General features: G+C 35.6%; 1 protein-coding gene across 8 annotated transcripts in view; it reads left to right on the plus strand.

The window, feature by feature from the left end:
• Nucleotides 1-21,736, plus strand: part of LOC135165702 (heparan sulfate glucosamine 3-O-sulfotransferase 5-like) — a 76,907-nt gene that overhangs the window by 13,753 nt on the left and 41,418 nt on the right. The window contains exon 1 of one of the 8 annotated variants that reach the window (XM_064127248.1): nucleotides 4,118-4,651. The exons of the other annotated variants lie outside the window; for them this stretch is intronic. The gene's annotated coding sequence lies outside the window, so the exon portion shown is untranslated. Of the gene's footprint in view, nucleotides 1-4,117; nucleotides 4,652-21,736 lie in introns of those variants that run through there. 8 annotated transcript variants of the gene reach the window in all.

The raw sequence follows: 21,736 nt of genomic DNA on the forward strand, positions 1-21,736 counted from the left end.
TCTAAATTTTTTGCAGAGAATTTCCTTGGCTACAATAAGTGTTCAGGTCCATTTTTCGATAAAACCTCTGATTGCCCAGATAATTATCGATTTTTAAAGACGTGAACTGGAAAATTTCCTTCAGACGTGGATTCGTTCGATTTTCCCCTCGATTAATTTCAAATTTATCTCACTAATAAATCACTTTAAGAAAAAATCTCATATTACTTCATTTGTAGAGAATTTCCTCGGCTACAAAAAAGGTCATGTGATTTTATTACGTCAGAGTGCGCGTTTCCGAGATAATCGCAATTTTCAATCAGACGAATACTCGTTTTCTACTGATTGCTCAATTTTTTATATTATTGCTCGTTACGCCGTATTTTGTTTTGATGATAAAATACGCTGTTTCATCGTCTATATCGGTTTTTGGTCTTGAATGAACGGTACAGAATGGTGATGTTATGTGTGGGGTGAACTCGACAATAATGTCATACCGCAGTTTTAATGGGAAAATTGTGAAATATTGCAGGACAAAGTGTGTGGCGGAGTGTTTTGTACTGGTGAACTATGGATTATTTATGGAGAATGTCAGGGATTTGTTCGGTTTACATCGGCTTGACGTGGCTAGGTGTAAGTACAAGGTTTATGACCTTTACAGACTATCGTAAACGCCTAGTTAAATGATTAATTGAACGACATTCACTCCACGCAACTTTTCCGTACAAATATTTAATCATCGAATTTTTTCGCGATCTTTGCAATCAAAATATTCTCAAATTAATTCTTTTTGAGAGTCAAAACTCGTGAAAATTTCTGAAAATCAATGAAATGATATTGTGTATCATATAAAAAAAGAAAAATTGAACGGTGAATTGAGGAATATATTTTTTTTAATTAAAAAACAATTTTGAGTTGTTGAAACGTTCAGTATTTTTTCCATTTTTCAAATTTTTATCGACATTTTTAATCGAAGAATAGGGGGTGCCTAAAACTGCTTATCACTGTTAAAATTCCATTATCCGTTATCTGTCCAATCTATCAGCGAATGGATGAGTAAAATACCTCGATAAAAAATGAGGGACAGACTGTGAGAATTTCACTTCTGATTCCCTAATTGAGATATCGATCAAATAGTTTGAAAGCCATACGCAACAGTTTCTGTATCGAGTGGCTCAGGTCAGGGAAGCCTGACATTTGACCTACCAAGTTATCCCTTTTTCCCCCTCTTTTAATTAAAAATAATAAATATAGAAAATAAAATGATAAAACTCCGGGAAAATTATGAAAAAAAAAAAATATTTTATTTATTTTATTGAGCGAAGAGTAATTTTCATTGGGCGATTTCATCTGGATTCTTCGTACACTACTCTGGGGAGTTCTGAAGGCAAGAGGTCAATACCAAAGTTTGGGGAGAAAATTGCTCAGTGAATTATGAAAATTAGTTGTTGAAAAAACTAATTATCCCAACGAAATAATGAATTTCCGGGACTAGTTGTTAGGTTCAACAAAATTGTTACGGAAATTCAATAAACGAATTGCTTTTCGTAATCCCCTAATTAATTGATTAGTACTCAATTTCGTTAACAAGTTGTTCGTAAATTTTCGTAATTGGTTGTTCATAATTATTAAATTATAAAATTTACAAAGTTGTTGAAGCTAAAATTGATTTCAACGAAGTTCACAATTAATTCATAAATTCCTTAAACACGAAATTACTTTAAAAATTATAGAATTTTCAATTGTTTCTAATTTTACAAATTTCCTTGGGAAAAAAATTTTCAGGAAATCGAAAACTTAAAAATTTCTAAACGTCAAAACGTTTTTAAATTCATTATAAAATTTATCTGACTATTTTCCATCAAGAAAAATTTATGTTTAAATTCTCCATATTCCTAAAAAATTTCTCAGCCCTCAACTATGAAGTTTACCCAATATCTCTATTTTTCAATATTTATTTCCAGCAGAATATTCCCTAAAATCATTAATAACAAATTTCTAAATTTTTTCAGAGGAAAATCACAAAATTAATTCGATTTTTCAATTAAAAAAAATTATTTGATATTCAAAATCTCACGCAATCACTCATCAAATAGTGAATATATCATTTTAATAATTAATCAGATGATCAGTTAGTTTTCGTCGATTAAAAAAAAACGCAACAGTGTCAGTATCAAGTATTTGAGGTCAGGGAATCAGTGGATTGTTCCCTCCTCCCTCACTCGGTTGGTGGGAGGGCGGGGGGGGGGGGGGTTCGGCTGGTAGCTCTCGGGGTTTGTCGCTTATCGATTTTCACGCTGTTGAGAAATGTTGCCTCTCATATAGGTAACGTTTTTCACGAGCTTCCATACAGACGTGCGCACCTCACGGGTGCATTTTTACTCTCATCGAGGGGTTGAAAAACAATGTGAAGAGACGACGGGGGTAACGGGGTTGATGATGAGGGTGAGGGAGGGAGGGAGGGAGGTAGAGAGTGAAAAAGTAAAACATTGATGAGAGAAATCGCGAATGTGAAAAAAATTGAGAAAAATAGAGAATGAAAATTGTGTCTTTACGGCAACTCGACCATAAAGAAATCCCATTGGATTATCCTCCCCCCTGGGGATCCACCACTCTCGTCAAACGATATCATTTCAACGTATCACCGGAAGAGCCGCCTAAACCCTCGTCGTATGAAAAATTGCACATTTGTTTTTATTTTTGGAAAGGATGAAAAATTTGCCATTAGTACCTATTTCAATGATTGGAGTTTTTATTGATATCTCGGTAGGGGGAGGATTTGGGAAAATTTTGTATAGAACATTTTTTGTGGAGAATTTTGTAAGCTATGTTAATGGTTTTGTCACTTTTTTTTGAAAAAGTGATGGTTCTTGAGATATTGGCGAAATTATCGTTATGGATTTGAAATAATTTCATGATATTGAGTGATGAAACTTTGTTTATTGGTAATTGAGCGTGATTGGGTAATTGAAACAACAATGGCGAGGTTTAGTGCATCTGGCAGTGTTGCAAGTCGATTTAATTCAATAGGAAGATCGTCCACAATGCTGTCTGATATCTCTTGGCACGGCTCACTCATTCGATTTAATGAATCGTCGTGTCTGTGAATGTAATTTGAAATTACTTGTACTTTGATGGAAAGCCAATATTTATAACAGTGGAGAATGTCTGAAAAGGTCAATTATTGTGGTTCAGTATAAAAAAAATCGCGATGAAAATTTAGCTCGTAATTATGAAATAAAAATAGTATGAATTTGCGAAAAGAAGAATTTGGAACTTTCCACGGTTATCTAATTATCTCCAGAAATAATCGATTTATCGGGAAACGCAAGAGAACTAATTTTGTAGGTCTTCCTCCCCTCTACGAAAATGCCCTTATCACTTATTTCGATATCTCTGATAAATCCAGAGATATTACTAAAATATTAACTTCAATCATAATTTTCTGAATCAACAAAATCTAACCTCTCCCTTCATATTTCCGCAGATAACTCAAAAACCGCGAGAAATACAAAAAACTTCGTCTGAACCTTTTCGACAGGTCTCCATTTTCCCTAAAAAATATCCCCTATCGAAATTTTTCCATCCCCTATACATCCAAAGATATTCTCAAAAGATCGCATTTCAATCCCAACTTTTCCGTTCGACTACCCTAACCTCACCTCTACATTTTCATCGATTTTTCAAAAACCGTCATAAATACCAAATTTTTCATCAGCACATTTTTTGTAGCTCTTCTTCTCCCCTCCGATAAATGTCCTACTCAAAATATCCCCATTTCCCTTTTATCAGAAGATATTCCCAAAAAACTAACCTCAAACTAAACTCATTTTGATCGTTCCTCGCTTTCTCTCCCATTTAATAAATCAATCAAGCCGATTCTAAATTCAATTAATCAATTTCAAGAAAAGCTTTATCACCCCTAAGACCCTCCCACCCTCACCCTCAATATTTCCCAAACAATCGCGTAAGACGCGAGTCAAAGTTACACTAGGTTTGCTCCGGTTTTCAACGGTTGAAACAGTATGAGCTAGGTTTTGTATCTCATGACGCGGAGGGTTGGGGGCGTAGGAAGCGACCGGAAGAGGGGTGATTGAGTGAGAGAGAGAGAGGGTGAGTGAGCGAGCGAGAGAGAGGTGATGGGGGGGAGGGGGATAAAATAGTGGGGGCAATATTGAGGGAGAGATCGTCAGGGGCTTTATAACCCTCACTGGTGGGGATGGAAAATCCGGGAGCGGGAGAAGCTCTTGCGTACGACGGAGTTAAAGCTCCCGCCAGTTCTTGGACAAAGCTCGCACCGAACGTACCTCTCACCCTTATTTCAACATCAAAAGAATCAATTTATCATCGTCTCGACGAATTTTAAAATTTAATGTCTGTGATCATCACCCCCTGATCTGCCAGTGTTTCATCGTCAATTCTGTGAAGTTAATCCCACCCCCTCGGAAATTACGGAATTTACTGAACATAACCTAGAAAATCTAAAGAGAAAAATCAGTTGGAAAAAATGAATTTTTGCAAAATTTTTTTGTGACCGAACTTGGAAATTTTTTTTTTTTTTTTGGAGGGGTGTTAATCAACTTCTTGGGAATTTATTTATTGTGAGGGGGAGGGGTGAGGAGGAAACGTGTGGATGCGGCCTACTGACCTGACCTTGGGGCGGCCAGACTCGGTGAGTTCTCGGTTCGTTGTAAGACGATTTTTGGTGGTTGTGGTGGGTGAGGAAGAAGGGGATTCTAGGGGTGTTGGATAGGTCCAGAAAATTGTGATTCAATGGGAATAAACTGGTGAATGTTTTTTTGATGTGAGGGATGTCGATGAATATAATTTTTTTGAAGAGAATGGCTTTTGGAATTTTTGGTATTTTAGGGGTTCTAGGGGAGTCTTGTAACGGGGTTCTAGGGGAGTCTAGCAAAGGGGTTCTCTAGGATTTTTTGCGGAATCGACATTGTTGTTGAGTTCACTCGATGTTAGACTGTTGAAATATTTTTTAACTGAATTTTCGGGATTTTTGGGGGCCCTAGGGGCTGGAGAGAGGGTGAGAGGAATTTCTAGGGGATTGGGAGATTCAGAAATTTGGATTTTGACTTGAAAAAACGCATAAACCATTCTTTTCCTGACAAACAATGAAACCAAAATTACTTTGGAAGTTGATGAGATGTTGGTGAATACGAATTTATAGGGGTTTCTGGAATTCTAGGGGAGCCATGAGAGACATATTTAGTTGTAGGAGACAATTTTTCTGGGGTTACGACCGGTCATTTATATTCTGACTCTTTGAAAATTCCCTACTTGAGCTCTTGGATTTTATGGAGTTCTAGGGGATGGCGAGACCCGCGACGGTAATTCTAGGAGTTCCGGTAGGCTGAAAAATTTGTAACTGAATTTAATAAAGAACAACCGTAGGTTTACTCGAGGAATTCATGAGGTATAAAAAAATCGATTCTAGGGGAGAAAACGGTTTTCAGGTTTTTAGGGGTTTAGGGGTCTCACAGAATTCCCTATTTCTCCATCCCAGATCCACTTTTTTTTTTCTCAGAATTTTCATTCTGAATTCTCAAGCGATTTTGTCTTCTAGGAAATTCTTTAAGAATTTCCAGGGATCGATAATGGTCGCGGAACTTTTTTTTCTTCATCTGAGATCGTGAACTTTTATCTGAAAAATTTAATTAAATTCTTGTTTTCACCGAAACTTTTGTGTATAAAAATTTTTCAGTAAATTTCCATCTTCTTTTTTTTCTTTCGTTCTGTTATTTCAGTTCTCAAGGGACACTTGGAATGAGTCTCGTGCCCATTGTGTGTACAATTGTCTGTGGGCTGGTAAGTGGCGGATAGTGGGGAAATTCTGGTGTAAGCGCACGCACGTTGCGTACTCGAACACGTATTCCAGTGAGCGTAAAAAATAGGTATGTGAGGGGTGAGGATTTTTATTCTCATCACTGGTTGGAGCGTTGGGTATAACTCCAGGTTTAGGGCGAGGGTGCAACAGCCCCTGAGTCTTGAGGGATTTTTTTGTATTTTTTTTTTATTAACGTCGAGAGAAATAAAAATCCTCATTCTATCTCATTGTCAATTAAAAATTATTAATTGAAGTGATATGACTTGTGGGGGATGATGCAAGACAGCCGGTTTTGCCCCATATTTTTTTTGAGCTTTTAATAACGCAAAGAAAAATAAAATCTAAATTTTTTTTTGAAAGAAAAAAAATAAATAAAAAATTACGGGATTTAATAAATAATGGGGCAAAACGGATCGTACCTTCGGCATCTTTCGGAGCTTTTAATTTTATTGCCCCCCTCCTCTTCCTGGAGAAATAATAAATCCTGAATTATTATGCGAATTTTCTCATTTTTTTCAAAAATATATTTTTTTCCCCCCTTTTTACTAAATATCCTTGAACTTGAGAAAATAAGGGACAGAGCAGAACCTACTGACCTTTCCCTCCATAATTTTACACGGCCAGAAACACTAGTGGAAAGCCAATAGAGGCATTGACAACTCCATTGCGTGACCAATGCACTCATCGTATTTATTTATTTATTTTATATTTTAAAACATTTACGACTACATGAAAACTCAAGTCTAATCTACAATGGTATATGTAGGGGTCGTATACATGTCTCGGGGTTTCCTTTGTAATTTACGAAACGAGTTCACCACTGGTCTTTCTCTCTCCGTCGGTCGGTCGTTTTGCCGTGCCAAAATGCCACGAAAATTACTCGGCAATCGTAAAATCAAATAAATTCGCGGTACCAACAGCAATTATCACCCCTTCTACCTTGAAAAATGGGGTAAAAAAATTTTTTATTTCCACTGGGTAATTACTCATGAGGTACAAAATTCAATTGTTCTGTGGGTTTATTATTCTTCGGTGATTATTCAATTTTTTTTACGGCGTTTGTTTCAAATCTATTTTGAGTTTTTATTTTTTTTTTAGTGGAAAGGTATTATAATTTGCGGTTGTGAGGGAAATTGATGGGGTAAAATGGATCGTTTCGTGGTTTTCTGGGGTGATTTTCGATCTCGGTTTGGGGGATATTTTTTAGTGTTATTTTTTACGATAATTTCTGAAGTTAATTATTTGAAACATTTTTTTTTTCGACAATTAAAAAGTTTCTCTTCGAGATAGGCGAGTTGAGGGATTTTTTCCCTCTGGGCTGGGGTGAGGCCGAATAATTCTCAGAGTTTTTATTATTCTTGCGTCATTAGGTAATTTTTATTGCGCTTTTTAAATAATTTATTACAAGTTACATTTTTTTTTCATTAAATTTATTTTTAAATATGAAGATGTCAAATAATTTGTGGGGCTGAGAGAAATTAGGGGGGTAAAATCGGTCAGATTGTTTCTTCGTGCACCCCACTTTTATCTCCAGTTTGAAAATAATTTTTAAATAATTTTTCCTTCATAATTGCTAAAGTTTATAATTTTTTTTTCGAAATCAAAATGAATGAAAAATTGTTGGAGTTAATTTTCAAAAATTTTTCTCGAGATATTAGATTTTTCCTCTCTTTGTTGAAGAACTGGTCACCAATGATTCAGGTTCAATCATTCTTACGTCATTAATCACTTGAATATTACATTTTTAAATTTTATTTCAAGTTTTAATTGTTTAACATTAAAATTCCTCCAAAACGTTCAAATATCCATTAAATTTCGAGTATAAAAAAATTGACTAGATAAAATGAGGTTATTGGTCTTTTATGGGGTGACTTTAGACCCCAGTTTAACAATTATATCTCCATAAAAACTTTTTCCAGTAATTTCTGGGAATTTTCGATTTTTTTTACAAAAATTAATAAGTTTTCTCTAGTGATATTGGAATTTTTTTCTCTCGGTTGAAGAACTAGTGATCGATGACCTGAGTTTTCATCAGTTTTTTTTTCTCTCTTCTCCTCACCCTCTTTCTCAGTAAAAAATTTCGAATGGATATTTCCCAGTCGATTCAACGAGCGCTCTCGCCCACTCTAACGGCGTCTGTTTTTCCTTCTGGCATTTTGCTTCAGGCGTGACAGATGACTGAGTTCACTGCATTGCACTAGAGGTGGGTGAAAATTGTGAAGAAAGGAAATTGAGGAAATTTGCGTTTTATGGGGGTGTAGAATGGAGGCGATTAGTTCCAATTGAAGAGATATTTTCTTTATTTGAAATTCAAACATTGTCTGAATTCTTTGAAGTGGCAATCCAACGAATTATTCATAAAGCCAATAAGACATCGGATATTCAATTATCTGTGATAATTATTAAATTTAGTTAACGTTACGGAACACGGAGATGAATATTTAATCAATATAACGTATCTAATTTTGGAGCGAAGTGCGATTTTTAATAAATTTTACGGAACTGTCTGGGAATTTTTATTGAATAAACAATATTTATCTCTGTCAAGTTGTCAACCATTAATATTAATTGTAAATAATTTAGTAACGAAGTGATAAAATGAGATAAGTCACTCACAACATTTTACTACTTCGTTATTGAATTAATTGAAATTAATAAATTATTCTGTTACTTTAGAATGTTATATTCTCTCAGTAAATATTAATCAATTTAATTGATAAACAAATAGCGAATGAAATGAACAAATAAACAGAATTAAAAAAATAAGTAAAGGAATCCCTGAACACGAATTCGTAAAATCGATTAATCAAATAATGAATCATTTCCTTATTAAAATTATTTTCAAATAATTGCACTATAATAATAATACAATTGAATTAATATAAATCAATATTTCATTCTCTCAATGAATATCCAGCAATTAATATGATAAAAAAATAACGGATACAATTGATAAATAAATAAAAGTATAAAAAGTAATTCTTGGAAAAAAAATGGTATAAAAATCTCCATAAAATCAAATAATTCCAAATTGATTGATATTTAATGCCTGCAATGCGCATTACACGGAAGCGAGAGATTTTTTTCCCCGGATTCTAGGGGAAATCACAGAGTTGAGCGGAAGTCCTAGGGTGAGAAAAAAAAAATATAATAAAATGAGATGGGGAAGGGGAATGGTAGCGGTGAAGCCTTCCTGGATGAGGGAAACGGGGAGATTGTGAGTTGTGAGAAGAAAAAGTGAGGTCACGTTAGAACAGGTGACAAACCGGCGTGACGTGACCATTGGGAATAGCCCTGGCACTATCATCCCCCTGTTCCAACACCTCAAAATCCCTCTCTTGCATTTTTTTTTTCCCTCTTCACTCCTTTATTTTTCTGTCCGCTGGAGAACGTTCAAATACGCGAAATTTTTATCCCTACAAATGTCGTGGATTTGAATATTTCAGGGGTTTAAAAATTGTCACCCTCGTTTTACCTCTGATTTTTTCCCTATCTATCGACAACGAGTACTTCAGAATAAATTATTCAATTTTTTTAATTGTTTTTAAACCTTTTTTTCATTTTTTAACACAACAGTAGAGAAGTGGGAAAACAGAGACAAATTGACTCAGTTTTTGGGCCAGTTTTTGGGAAATATCTCTGAATCTAAGGAACACAGCGGAATTTTTGTTATTAGAGTTATTGTAGAACTTGAGTTTCTCCATCGAAAAGGTTATAATGAAAATTTTGCCAGCTATCTTAGATTTTGAGATATTTATTAAAAACTAGTCAACAGTCAAAAGTGACTCGGTTTGGCACTTCGCTACTGACCTATCCTTTAATCCTTGAAATTATTGGAAGTTGGGGATCGATAATGTCACCATCGGAAAGTTCGGTAAATTTATCCACAATCTTGCAATAAGCTGGTCCATTTTACCCCTCTATTATCGAAAATAAAGTCAAAATAATTAGATGTAATTTGAATTTTCATTGAAGACGTCTCTCATAGAAAAACATGAGCAATTTTTTTTATTAATTCTTCAATTATATTTAATTTTTTAACCCCGGACTTTTCTTTTTCCAAAGATCAGAGTTCAGGGGGCGGTAACGACCTCATCAGAAATAATAAAAAATTCATAGTCTAATTTAATGAAAAATGAACCTTTTCCCCCACTATTTTTAATACAATTAAGGAAACCGACTCATCTGAATTTTTTTTTTCAAACATTAAAAAGCATAAAACGGAGCACTTTTTAAAATTTAAGGATGAAAGTACTGGATTTAGTGGAGGGCTTGACCGCGTATAAAATTTTTTTTGCAATGAAAAAAAAAATGAGAAAAATAAAAATGTAAATGTAAATGTGTGGCTTCAGTCCAAATATTTTGAAACAACTGCACAGGGGCATTGAAAATACAACAGTGGGCTTGTTGACGGGGATTGTGAGGTGAGGGTAGATGAGGGGGGAGGGGGGAAGGGGGTAGTTGAAGGGACAAGAGGGTGCTCCATTGCCAGGGCAACGAGCCATAGCCACTCGTGTAACTATTCACCGAGGCAAATTTTTTCCAATGAAATTTTATCACTCGAGGGGCTCGTGCAGTCATTGAATTTTTTAAATCTCGTAGGGAACATTTTTTTTTTTCCAATACAATACACCCACCGTTAGATTATTCAATGTCAATTACAGAATTGGGTCATCATGACAAATATTCATTAAAAATCCTAGTTAATTATCTCAAAATTCAAATTATTGGAAAAATTGTGTTGAATTTCCCGCCCTTTTTTCCGTCCACTGTGACTCTCGTTCAAGAGATTCAAAATGTGTCAATGGGGGGGAAATTAAAAAAGATCCATTTTGCCCCAGATGTTATTTTAGAAACTTGATAGGAAAATTTCGGGTATTTTTATTTTTATTTTTTAAATTTCTCAGTTGTTAATTAAGAAATTACGAATATTCATTAAAACAATAAATGTGTTTCCCATATAATCAAATTTTACTCGTAGAGAGTTCCAAAAAAAAGGTCCAGCCCCTCCCCCTCCCGCCGCAGTATTAAAAAAATACTCAATAAATTCTCATGACTTTTTTTTTTAATTTTCAACTCAATTATACGGTAATTAAACAAAAATCAAAAAAATTAATAGAAGCTTTGAATGTGTTTCCAGTATATAATTACCTTTACCTCCCATAGAATTAAAAAAATGCTCCATTCTGTCCCAGCCGCAAATATTGCCCTGTTTTATTAACATTTCAACTTCATTATTCGTTAATTATCAAAAATTAAAAAAAATTAATTAAACTTTGAATGGGTCTCCTATGTAATTAAATTCCACTGGCATAGAATTCATTGAAATGTCTCCTCCCCCTCCCTCCCACCCCCCCACGATCACCCTAAAAATAATTATAATAGCATTGGAGAGCATCCAAAATTCTCTGAATAAATTTGCTTCATCCCTCAGAAATTCAAATTGCAAACAGTAATATATATTTTTTTTCTCCTTTTACCCAAGTGGTTGAGTTTACGGTCCTTGAGTGCAAGAAAATAGTTGTAAAAAAACTACGGGAGATGAAAAAAAAAAAAAAAAGAAAACCACAAGTCATGAAGCGTGTGAGACGAAGGGGTAGTTTGGGGGTGGGAGGAAGATGAAGAAGATTTTTTTTCAATATTTTTTTTTTCCCTCTCTTTTTCCACCAGCTAAAAAGAGAAAAAAAAATTGTAGTAAAAGTGGAGAGACACGAGAATATCTGGAGAATCCGTTGGAAAATTTTCTCCCTTCTATCCAGTGTTGAGAGTTGAGTGCTGAAGGGGTGGAATGAGGGAGGGTCTGGAGAAAATACACAGGGAATTGGGAGTCTTTGCAGGACCTCAGGAGGTACTCATGTGTGGGAGCTTACATTGGAGCCGTTTAATGGCACTTTCTCGAGTACCGTGGGAAGACGAGGGAGGGGGGAAGGGTGGGGGGAGGGGTGGAGGAGGAGGTAAGGGAGTACTATCCCACAATTCTCCTCCTGTCATCCCCTCACCACCCACTTGGACAAGTTTCCACTAGTTATAATGGTGAAATACAGGATGTCAGTGGAGTTTGTTACAACATTTCTAAAGAGATCTATTTTCTCACGTCTCAACTTTCACCATTTTCCCGTGACTTATCGCGGAATTGTGTTTTCTGAGGGGTTGTAAAATGTTGGTGGGTCATGGGGCAGATTTTATAAAATGGGTTTAAAAAAAAAAAATGGTTCGTTTGGGGTGGATGGGTGGAGAATTAGAAGGGAAAGAGTTGGATGGGTCTAGGAGACAGTGAATGATCTATGAAATGATTTTGGATTTTTTGGGATTTTACGAGGGGTAAATGAGGCGGATTTTTTTGGGGGTGGAGAGAGGGTCTTTCAGATGAGAGAGGGGACGAAGGGTGAATGAAAAATTAATTGTAACTCGTTAATAGAATGAGAGATACAATGGAAAGGGTTGAACGGGTCTAGAAGACGGTGAATGATCTATGAAATGATTTAGGATTTTTTGGGATTTTACGAGGGGTAAATGAGGCGGATTTTTTTGGAGGTAGTGAGGAAGTGCTTCAGTAACTACTCACTTTGGATAGAATCTACGATAAACCGAAACATGTTGAAATGATCTACATCCACATAAATGTAGATATCGATAAGTGATGTACGTGGATTAATTTTCGATTTTCGTGTGAATCTGTCTTTTCACATTTCTTGGCACACCTTCCCCTCTCATAAATCCCGATTCACATCTGGAATTATGGAAATGATCTACAACCTGATCAATGATCTACAAAAATTCATTCACAATTTTTGTCAAAACTACTCATGGGAAATCAACGATTTTTTTTCATCGTAATACAAATTTATCGATCTATCGTATGCTCTGACTATCGATTCCTCCTCCCTCCTCTGGGCTGATCTTTACTGTTGTTTCTCCTCGGCAATCTCATCATGATCGAATAAATCGTCTGATTTCCCTAGATTCCCTCCCCCTAATCCTCCCTTCATCTACACAATTTTCATCAATTCAAACCCCGTAATCTCATCCCCATAAATCTTCTTTTATCTCTCTCTGCACCAGTTATTTTCATCTCAAACCAATACCATGTAAATAAACAAAGAAACAACATTTTCATTCTTTTGTTTCTACGGGGAATAGAATGAATTTTACGATGAACGGACAATATTCCTCTATTTCAGCTCATGCTCAGAAAAAAAAAAAAAAAGATCTATAAAATTGAGTGTCACGTAGTGGCAATACGCCACGAATATCCCACGGAGACAGACGATTGGAAAACGTCTCGTCTTTTACTTTCCAATAATTTTTTTTCCCCCCCACCCCTACAGCCCCCTCGGACACCCCCACAACCCACCCCTTAGTTTGCCCTTTTTTTTCTCTTTCTTCTCGTATTTTTTTTTTCTCACTTCCACCCCCTGTCCCTTCTTGGACATTTCGATTCCGACTAAAGGAGACTCCATCTACGTCTTAACACGTCACTCTTTCACATCGAGTACTCGAGAAAAATCGAGATTCCTTGTCACGTGATTTTTACTTCCCCTTTTTATGTCACCTATTTTTTTTTACTGCTTTATCTTTTTTTTTTCCTGACGGTTTAACGACGCTCTCGTGCACTGGAAAAATTTATTTAATACTTTGCGACGTGGGGGTAGTTTGCGAGCCCGAGGGGGTAACGTGAGTGAAAATTTTAGTGGTTGTTAATATTTGTGAGGGGTTGTGGGGGAAAAGGGGGATGGTTAGAGAGGGGTGACAGTGGTTTCGTTCGATAGATCGGATGATTTATCAGGGGTTTGGAAAAAAAAAATCGTTTATTTCGGTTCAGTAGTTTCGGAGAAAATCCTAAATGAAGTTTTATGGATCATTCGGTGATTTAGAGATCCTTTTATTGATCATTCCGTTGGATCTTCAATGAATTGTTGAGATAATCTCATCCGATAAATCTGTAAATTCTTCGTGATAATCTGGCTTTGTGACAAAATTTATTTTGGTCAAGTTGTCGCTGCGAAAATCCCAAACGAAACGTCATCGATCATTCAATGATCTATAGATCATTCTGTTGGATCTTCAATGAGTCTCAGATAATCTCATCCGACAGATCTGTAAGTTCTTCACGACATTCCAAAAAAATCTACTCTGATCCGCTACGTGAAAAAACAATTGTGAATTCTCCTTCGTAGATCTCTCATTATCTAGATCATCTTTTATAGATCAATGGCTATAGATCACGATGTCGTTTTCTTCTGTAACTCGGGTTCTATGGGGGCTAGATGAATGATTTTTTTTTCATTTTGCCAGTTTTTTTTCAATCTATCCGTTCATACGATCATTTATAACTAAAACCCACCCCCCCATCCCCCACCCCTCTCCACCTCGTCGCTTATTCATTATAATTCAAACTTTGCAATCACAATTTTTTTTCTGTTACAACCCTTATCATTTTCACATTGAAATGTACATGCTAAAAGACCGGTGAAAAAAAAAATGGAGAAGGAGGTGGAGCTGAAGAGACAGGATGATTAATGTCCTCGAGTGTAATTCAGCGTTTCCGCAGGCGTCCGTGGAAACGACTTTAATTTTTAATGCGAAATACGTGACTAGCCGTTGCTTCCTCTGCGTCGACACTTTTTTTTTTCCCCTGAAACTACTTGCGTTTTTCCAATCATGAGAAAAAAAAAAGATTATCTTCAAGTGATCCGTCAACCCACACCTTCAGCATTTTCTTTAATCTCCAATTCAATTTTTAAATTGAAAAATTGTGAAAAAAAAAACAAGACTTTTGTAGGATCATAAATAATCCCATTTCATGCGAAAAAAAACTTTCGCTGGAACTGCATTAAATATAGTTTATTTTGCTGACTCATTTTTAAAGTTTTTTATTTCTCAAATAGGAACAAAAAATTGTACAGCTTTTTTTATTCTACTTTTCAACATCAAAATTTGTTTGCATCAACTTTTTAAATATGTGGGGTAAAACGGGCCGTTCTATTTCTCTTGTTTGGTGAGGGGTTCATCAGGGACCCCAATGGGCTATTATCTTTTGTACAATTTTTTTTTGAGTTTTATTTTTAATGGATGAAAATGAAGTGAAAATTGGTAGAGAAATTATAGGAAATAATTGGGAAATAATAGTAAATCATAAAAATTAATAGAAAATAATCGGAAAAATAATAATAAAAGACCAACTTGTTTGTACATTATATACATGTCGGTAGGTATACAGAGGGAGTGAAAGAGGTGGGAAAAGTCCTTTTCAAATTCTGATGGAAACTCGAGTGTTAACCCAAACCGATAAGGGGTTGCGATAACGTTGGCCGATTTAAGGGAGCCGATAACAGTTGTTCAGACAGTTTAAAACTTCTCTACGTGTTTCCATAGATTCTTACTCGGTATGTTCAGCCATTGGAGACACTCCAGTCGAGGTGAAAGGAAGTCTAATATTTTCTTTTGTTATTTATTTTGTCTTCGAAAGAATGAGGAAAGAATATCTATTTCTGGAATTCAGGTTTTGATTTTTTTTCTTTTTGTTGCCAACGAAATAACGTTATAAATTTTCCAACGGGTAGAGGTATTCGAGATATCAATGTAAATTGGAGGTAAAACATTCAGGCGCCATATTTTTTTATTTGATTTTTTTTTGTTTTACTTTTTACGGTAAATTCGCGGTATTTGTGAGGAAACTGAAACTTTTGGATGGACATTATTTATGAAAACGGTGAGAAATCAATTATTAATAGTCAATCATCAAAATCCAAAAATATTTTGAAATTTTCGCCCGAAAAATTGAAAAAAATGAAGAGAAAATGGGATTTTAGGTTTTAAAAAAATTATGAAATTCAGTTTTTTTTTTTGGTGCACAAACGCGGAAAATAAATATTACAACAGATCGACGTAGTAGAGGATAACAAACGCAAGCTGAAGGTGAAAAATGGCGGTGGAATTTTTTTTTATTTCGATTTTTTTTTATTCTTCATTCATTTTTTTTTTGGTTTTACTTTTTTTTACGAGGTATTTACGTTAGCTGCCTGCAAAGCCTGTTTTCATTCTGCAGTGAAAAAAAAAGAACGAATGACGTTGTATACGGACACCCACACGTCGTCAAAAAAAATGAAGAAAAAAAAATAAGAATGAAAAATACGAGTTTGCGTATAAATTTCGATTTGTTTTTCCAAAAAAAATACTGTTGGAATAAATGTCGAAATTTCTAGATAAAAAATATCGAGATAAAAATAACCGGATATCTGTTATTGGTCAATACTCTCTCACTATTTACAACATTGAAGAATAAAAAATTATACCGCGGAATATTAATGAAATTTCGTGTTTAATAAATGTTTTGCTTTTGAAAAATGGGGTTACGATAGGGAAATTAATTTTAATTGTTAGCGACCTTTTTTAATCGAAGTTAAACCATTTTTCATTCTTAAAATTTAATTTACCGTTTGGTGGAATGAGGGGAAAATTACAAACGAGTTAAATTAAATAACTTAATTAAAAAACGGTTTATCTAAAGGATTTTAAATTAAAAAATTAAAAACATTAATCTATTCTTTTTATTTTTCATTGAAAAAAAAATCAAATGATTACAATTTTTTATTTTCATTCAATTTAAATTACCACTAATCCAAATCGCTGCTGTCAGTTAAAAAAATAGTCGTAGAAATAGTCAGAGCCGGGCTATCCCTCGTCTAAAATCACCGACAGTAAAAAAAAAAATTAGAAAATCAGTCAGCGAATAATTAATGTGATTTTGTCTAACAAATGGGCTCACGACGAGGTAAATGAATTTTAACCCACCCCTACCCCCTCAAGTAATTCTACTTCTACCAGTTTATCGCTCATTTCTCCCTTCTCCTCCATTTTTACCCACTTCTGTTTTTTTGCCCCCCTTTAACTTCCCCCTGTTCTCTTTATTCCTTAAGGCCAATTGTTAGCGGGTTCCTCTCGACGTTCTCTCTTCTTTTTTTTTTTTGCCAACGACCCCATTGTGCCCTGAGCTCCCGAGACTACCGACTATTGGCGGATGACCACCGACGACCCGGCAAACTCTTCTCTTATTTTTCCCTCAATTTTATTTCTCTTGACTTTCTCCCTCTCATTCACTCGTTTCACCAGAAAATATATTTATCGACTGTTTGACTTACCGATTGAAGCATTTCCCCTCTTCTTCCTCCCCCCCCTCACCCTTCTCTCTTTTCCGATCCATCCTCCAGTTATTTCGCGTATAGACTCGACTGATCGATTCTCAACTCGGAGTGAGTTTACTTTAGGTAATCGGGTATCCATTCAGGGCTGTGTATACATTGAAAAATGGAGTTTAAATTTTTTAGGGAATCAAACTTGATTTCTATTTATTCAGATTCCGATGACAAAAAAAAAATGGAACGTGAAGATAGGGAGTGAGCGATGGCGTCATTCGATAGATCGAAAAATCCCCGACAAAATAAAAAAAAAATTATTGTTCTTACTCCCATAGAAACCGAGTTACGAAATAAAATATTCGTATGATCCAGCGATCGATTGATGATCTATCCAAAAATTAACTGGCCTAATTTGGAAATTTTTCCGTTATCACTGGTCCAAAATGGATCATTTCCTTCATAATTCAATCCAGAAAATAGTCTCTTTCCCCTTTCATATCCAGAACAACGAAATTTTCCCCTTAAATTGCTTAAATGATCTAGAAATCGATGAAATGATCTACGAAAATTCATTCAGGATTTTCTCCGCATCTACTGAACCAAATTCGATGATTTTTTTTTTCATTTCCACATAAATTTTTCCAATCTTTCGAATGGAATGATTACCCACCCTCTCCTCAATCCTCCCTTGCTCCAACAAACGACAAAATATTCAAGATCGTAAATTTTTTTTTTCCTTTCTCGGTATAACATTTACCAAACGTTACACGGCCTTAAATATTCGATAGGCCATTCTCAGTCCTGGCGTTTGTCACCCCACTGGTATAAATAATAGAAGTCACTCTTCTCTCAACACAATCCAGAGAGAGGAATGAGGTGTACCACCATCTTCCATAGTTTTTCCGTAATCCGTATAGTGCCGCCTGAGGGCTTCTCTGCATTATGTATAACTGCTCTTGGTGCCTCAAACTCCCCCTTCGCCAGCATAAAAAGCGGGGAAGAGGAAGAAATGGAGGAATCGTGGTAACCAGGGGGGTGGGGGGTGGATGGGCTTAAAAAAAAACGAAGAAATACGGAAGTTTCTGGGGTGGGTGGAGAGGGGGTGGGAAACTAGTCCAGGCGAATTGTAAGTACAGACGTGAAGGCGTGGAAATGAGAATGGAGTACTGGAAAAGTAACTTGCTCCTGTCATGACCAAGTCCTAGTAATTTCCCTCGTTGTAACATCCCTCCATTCTCCCCTCTTACCCCTCTTAAATCCCACCCCCAACTCCAGACCGCAGCGAAAATGATGAATGTATTGTTCACGAGAAACATTCATGCTATGAATGTATCTCGTTACATCAACTTTTATTCCATATTTTTTTTTTTTTTTAATAACTTATAAAATTTTTACACGGCCTTGGGGAGCCTTGGAAAAGATCTGAGGGTAGAAAATAACTTTTTTTATTATTTAATGGGGATATTTTACGGGTAAAATATTTTTTATATATATTTTTTCCATTTTTGAAATTGTTGGTTAAGGGGTTGGGGCGGAGGGGGTGGTGGGGGTGATTGGGGAGGGATGGAATTGGTTTGGTTGGATAGAAAGAGGAATTTCCTGGAGGAGGAAAAAAACGAGAGTGTTCTAGCCCTCGTAGAAGCCGAGTTACGGGGAGAAGTCAAAATGATCTAGCGATCGATCGATGATCTAGGGAAAATTGATTTAGGATTTTCTCGGAAACTACTGAACCGAATTGAGTGATTTTTTTTTCGGGATATTTGATTTCAAGGGGTCGAAATCGTAAGATATCGTTGGGGGTTGAAAATCGAATGGCCCGTTCAGCCCCGTTATGGAGCTATCTACACTAGAATAATTTCTTTTCTATTCCATGAAGGAGTGAATTCGTGTTTTGCAACCATAAAACATCCCCATTATATACCGATTTCCTGGGTGATAGATACTGTTGGTGAGATAACAGTCACTGGCCTCAACAGGCCAACCAATTAGGCGAATTAGGGGACAAGGCAAGATACAACGGGTATTATCGATTTTCATGCCTCGTATCAGCTAAAGTGCATTACCCATTTCAGTTTTTTCTTCCCTGAAAAATGGGGGAAAAAAATACGAGGTGGATTAAGTAATGAGAGGAGGATAATGGGCTCAAGAAAATTGAACTTCAAGGGAATAATGTAAAATTCATGGAATATTTTATTTGCAAAAATCGAAGAACTCTTGCGGGGAACGATAAATCGAGGATAAAATCTGGTGATTGGTATCAGTAACGAGTTTGAAACGGTAAAATTGCAGTTTTTGAATTAAAACATAAGAATATTTTAGATCAACTCGAAAATTGCGGAAAATTCATGAATTTTCGAAACATTTGAAAATTTTTCCAGTTCCAACATTAAATTTTTCAACTTTTCCCGTCCTCGAGAATCTCCGCACGACATCGGCAACGTTCGTCACGCCGAGGGAGGCCGAACAGCTGTGCTCGGAGGTCCCGAATGGGGCCTTACAAATGACGTTTCAATTCTGCCTCATTTCAGTTCAATAAAAACCGTAGAAAACACGCAAAATAATTGCACAAAAAGTAAAATATTGTTAAACAATATCACGGCTAGATAAATCGTATACATTTTTTCAATTTTACGGTCTTTTTTCCGGGGAATAGAATAACGCTCTTGTGATCGGTGAATAGTAAAGTGCAGTTGAGAAGACATTCCAACGTTGTCCGACCATAACGGGGACCCTCCACTCGCCACTGGGATCCTCATGTTACCCCTCGTAAATGTGGTTATGTGCATTGACGTCTCATTCGATTCGCTCGTATTGTTTGAGTTTTACGATTACGAGAGGATTTTGTTTATCGTTATTTTATATGCTGATCGGCTGGACCCCGAGGAGGGGTAATAAATAAAATGCAGGTGGAGATCTTTTAGTATGAGAAACTGAGATCATTCACGTAATATTTTTTTCACTTCGAGTGAACAATTTCATCCCTTTGACATGTGAGTCACTTAATATATGAAAAAAAAAAATATTTTTGTATATAATATATTATATATCACATGGGATATGAGCATATTTTATATAATATATCGTACATCATATATGATACATTAATGAGTTATGGGTTTACTACTCTCATCAAAATACATTATTTTTATGTTTAATATATATACATTGAAAATAAAAATAATATATATCATAAATGATATATTATATTACCTTACGTTTAATGGTTAAAACCATTTCAAATCTTTCTTTGTTATAAAAAATATATACAGCTGTGTATATATACCTTCTACATAATATTAAAAAATATTGCACTATCCAATAATCCATACATAATCATTAAAAAAAATCCTTTCAATTTTAACTCACCATCAGTGAAATAATTCACCTAAACGGAAAAAATGGAACAGAGGCGCAATGACTGGGGGTAAAATAACGGAGCGAATGAAAAAAAAAAATTACAAAAAAAAAAAAAAAGAAACGGGAAAAGAGATCTCGTTATCGCCTCGTGCTACGCCAGCTCTGAAGCAAAGTCGTTCGCTCTAGTCTCTGTGAATTGGTATATATGTGTCTTCTCTGCTTTTGGTATCCAACGATGAGAGGTCTGCCGACCCGATAGGGGGTGGACAAAGGGGTGTAGAGGGGTGGGAGGGAATGATGGGGGATGGAGAAAGATGAGATGAGTAAACCCATACAACTGTCTCACTCTATTCTCTGTAACCAATTACCAGGACTTCAATCAACGTGTAATCAGCGAAGCGTACGACGTGGCCCGGATGGGAAATTGATTGTACCACTCACTGATACTTTCGTATAATTAATTGGACCTCGTGTAATGATAACACACCGTCATTTTATATGTATGGAAAGTTTACTGTAGATTGGCTGTGAGATATTGCTAGTACCAAGATACATCAAGTATAAATAATTAGTATTATTAATGTAACTAGAATTGATATCACTGTGCATTGAAAATAATTATCATAATCGTAATAATTAATTGTTCAGTATTAAAAATAAAAATAAGATATTACTGTGAAAAATTGAACATTCATAATTGTCATCAGTAATATATTATTGTGGGAATTGTTATTATTGTGATATTTATTGTTATCGTGTGCTGATGGAAAATATTTTGAGATTTTTGGGGAAATTTCATTGACTTGGAAAACTTGAGAGAGAAAATATGTAAAAAATAGTAGTGAAGAACGTAAAGACAGAAAGACTCTGTTATCGCTCGAAGGTGAGCCTCCTCGAGGAAGTCCCCCCCCCTCCTCCTCCTCCCCCTGGGGCGGCTTTTCTACCCACTCGAGATAACGTGTCATATTTTATCCACAAATCCCATCCACAGATCTCTTCCCTCTCCCTCTTTACCTTTCCTCTAGATCTCAAGTGCCACCCCTCTCACCTTATTTTAAACACATGAAATTTTTTTCTTCTGCAATTTGTCACACATTCAAATCCCAAAAAAAATCAGCATAAATTGAATTACAATTTCTCTCCATCAGTTTTTTTTTTTTCGCTTTTATTATAAATTATGGAGTCGCTGAGGGGTTGAAAAATATTTTCTTAGGTTCACCAATGGTATCCTAATATTTTTACTGAATATCATTCGACGAATGGCCATGAATATTCTTCTTTCTCCTCTTCCTCCCACCCTTGCGGGGGGGGGGGTTATGGGGCACGAAATTTCTGGTAAAAATTACTTTTGCGTTTGGAAAAAATGGATTTTTAGAATTTTTTCGAAGCTGAAGAAATTTTAAAATATAAAATTATTTATATT

Source organism: Diachasmimorpha longicaudata, chromosome 9 (genome assembly GCF_034640455.1).
Source record: "Diachasmimorpha longicaudata isolate KC_UGA_2023 chromosome 9, iyDiaLong2, whole genome shotgun sequence".
NCBI lineage: Eukaryota > Metazoa > Arthropoda > Insecta > Hymenoptera > Braconidae > Diachasmimorpha > Diachasmimorpha longicaudata.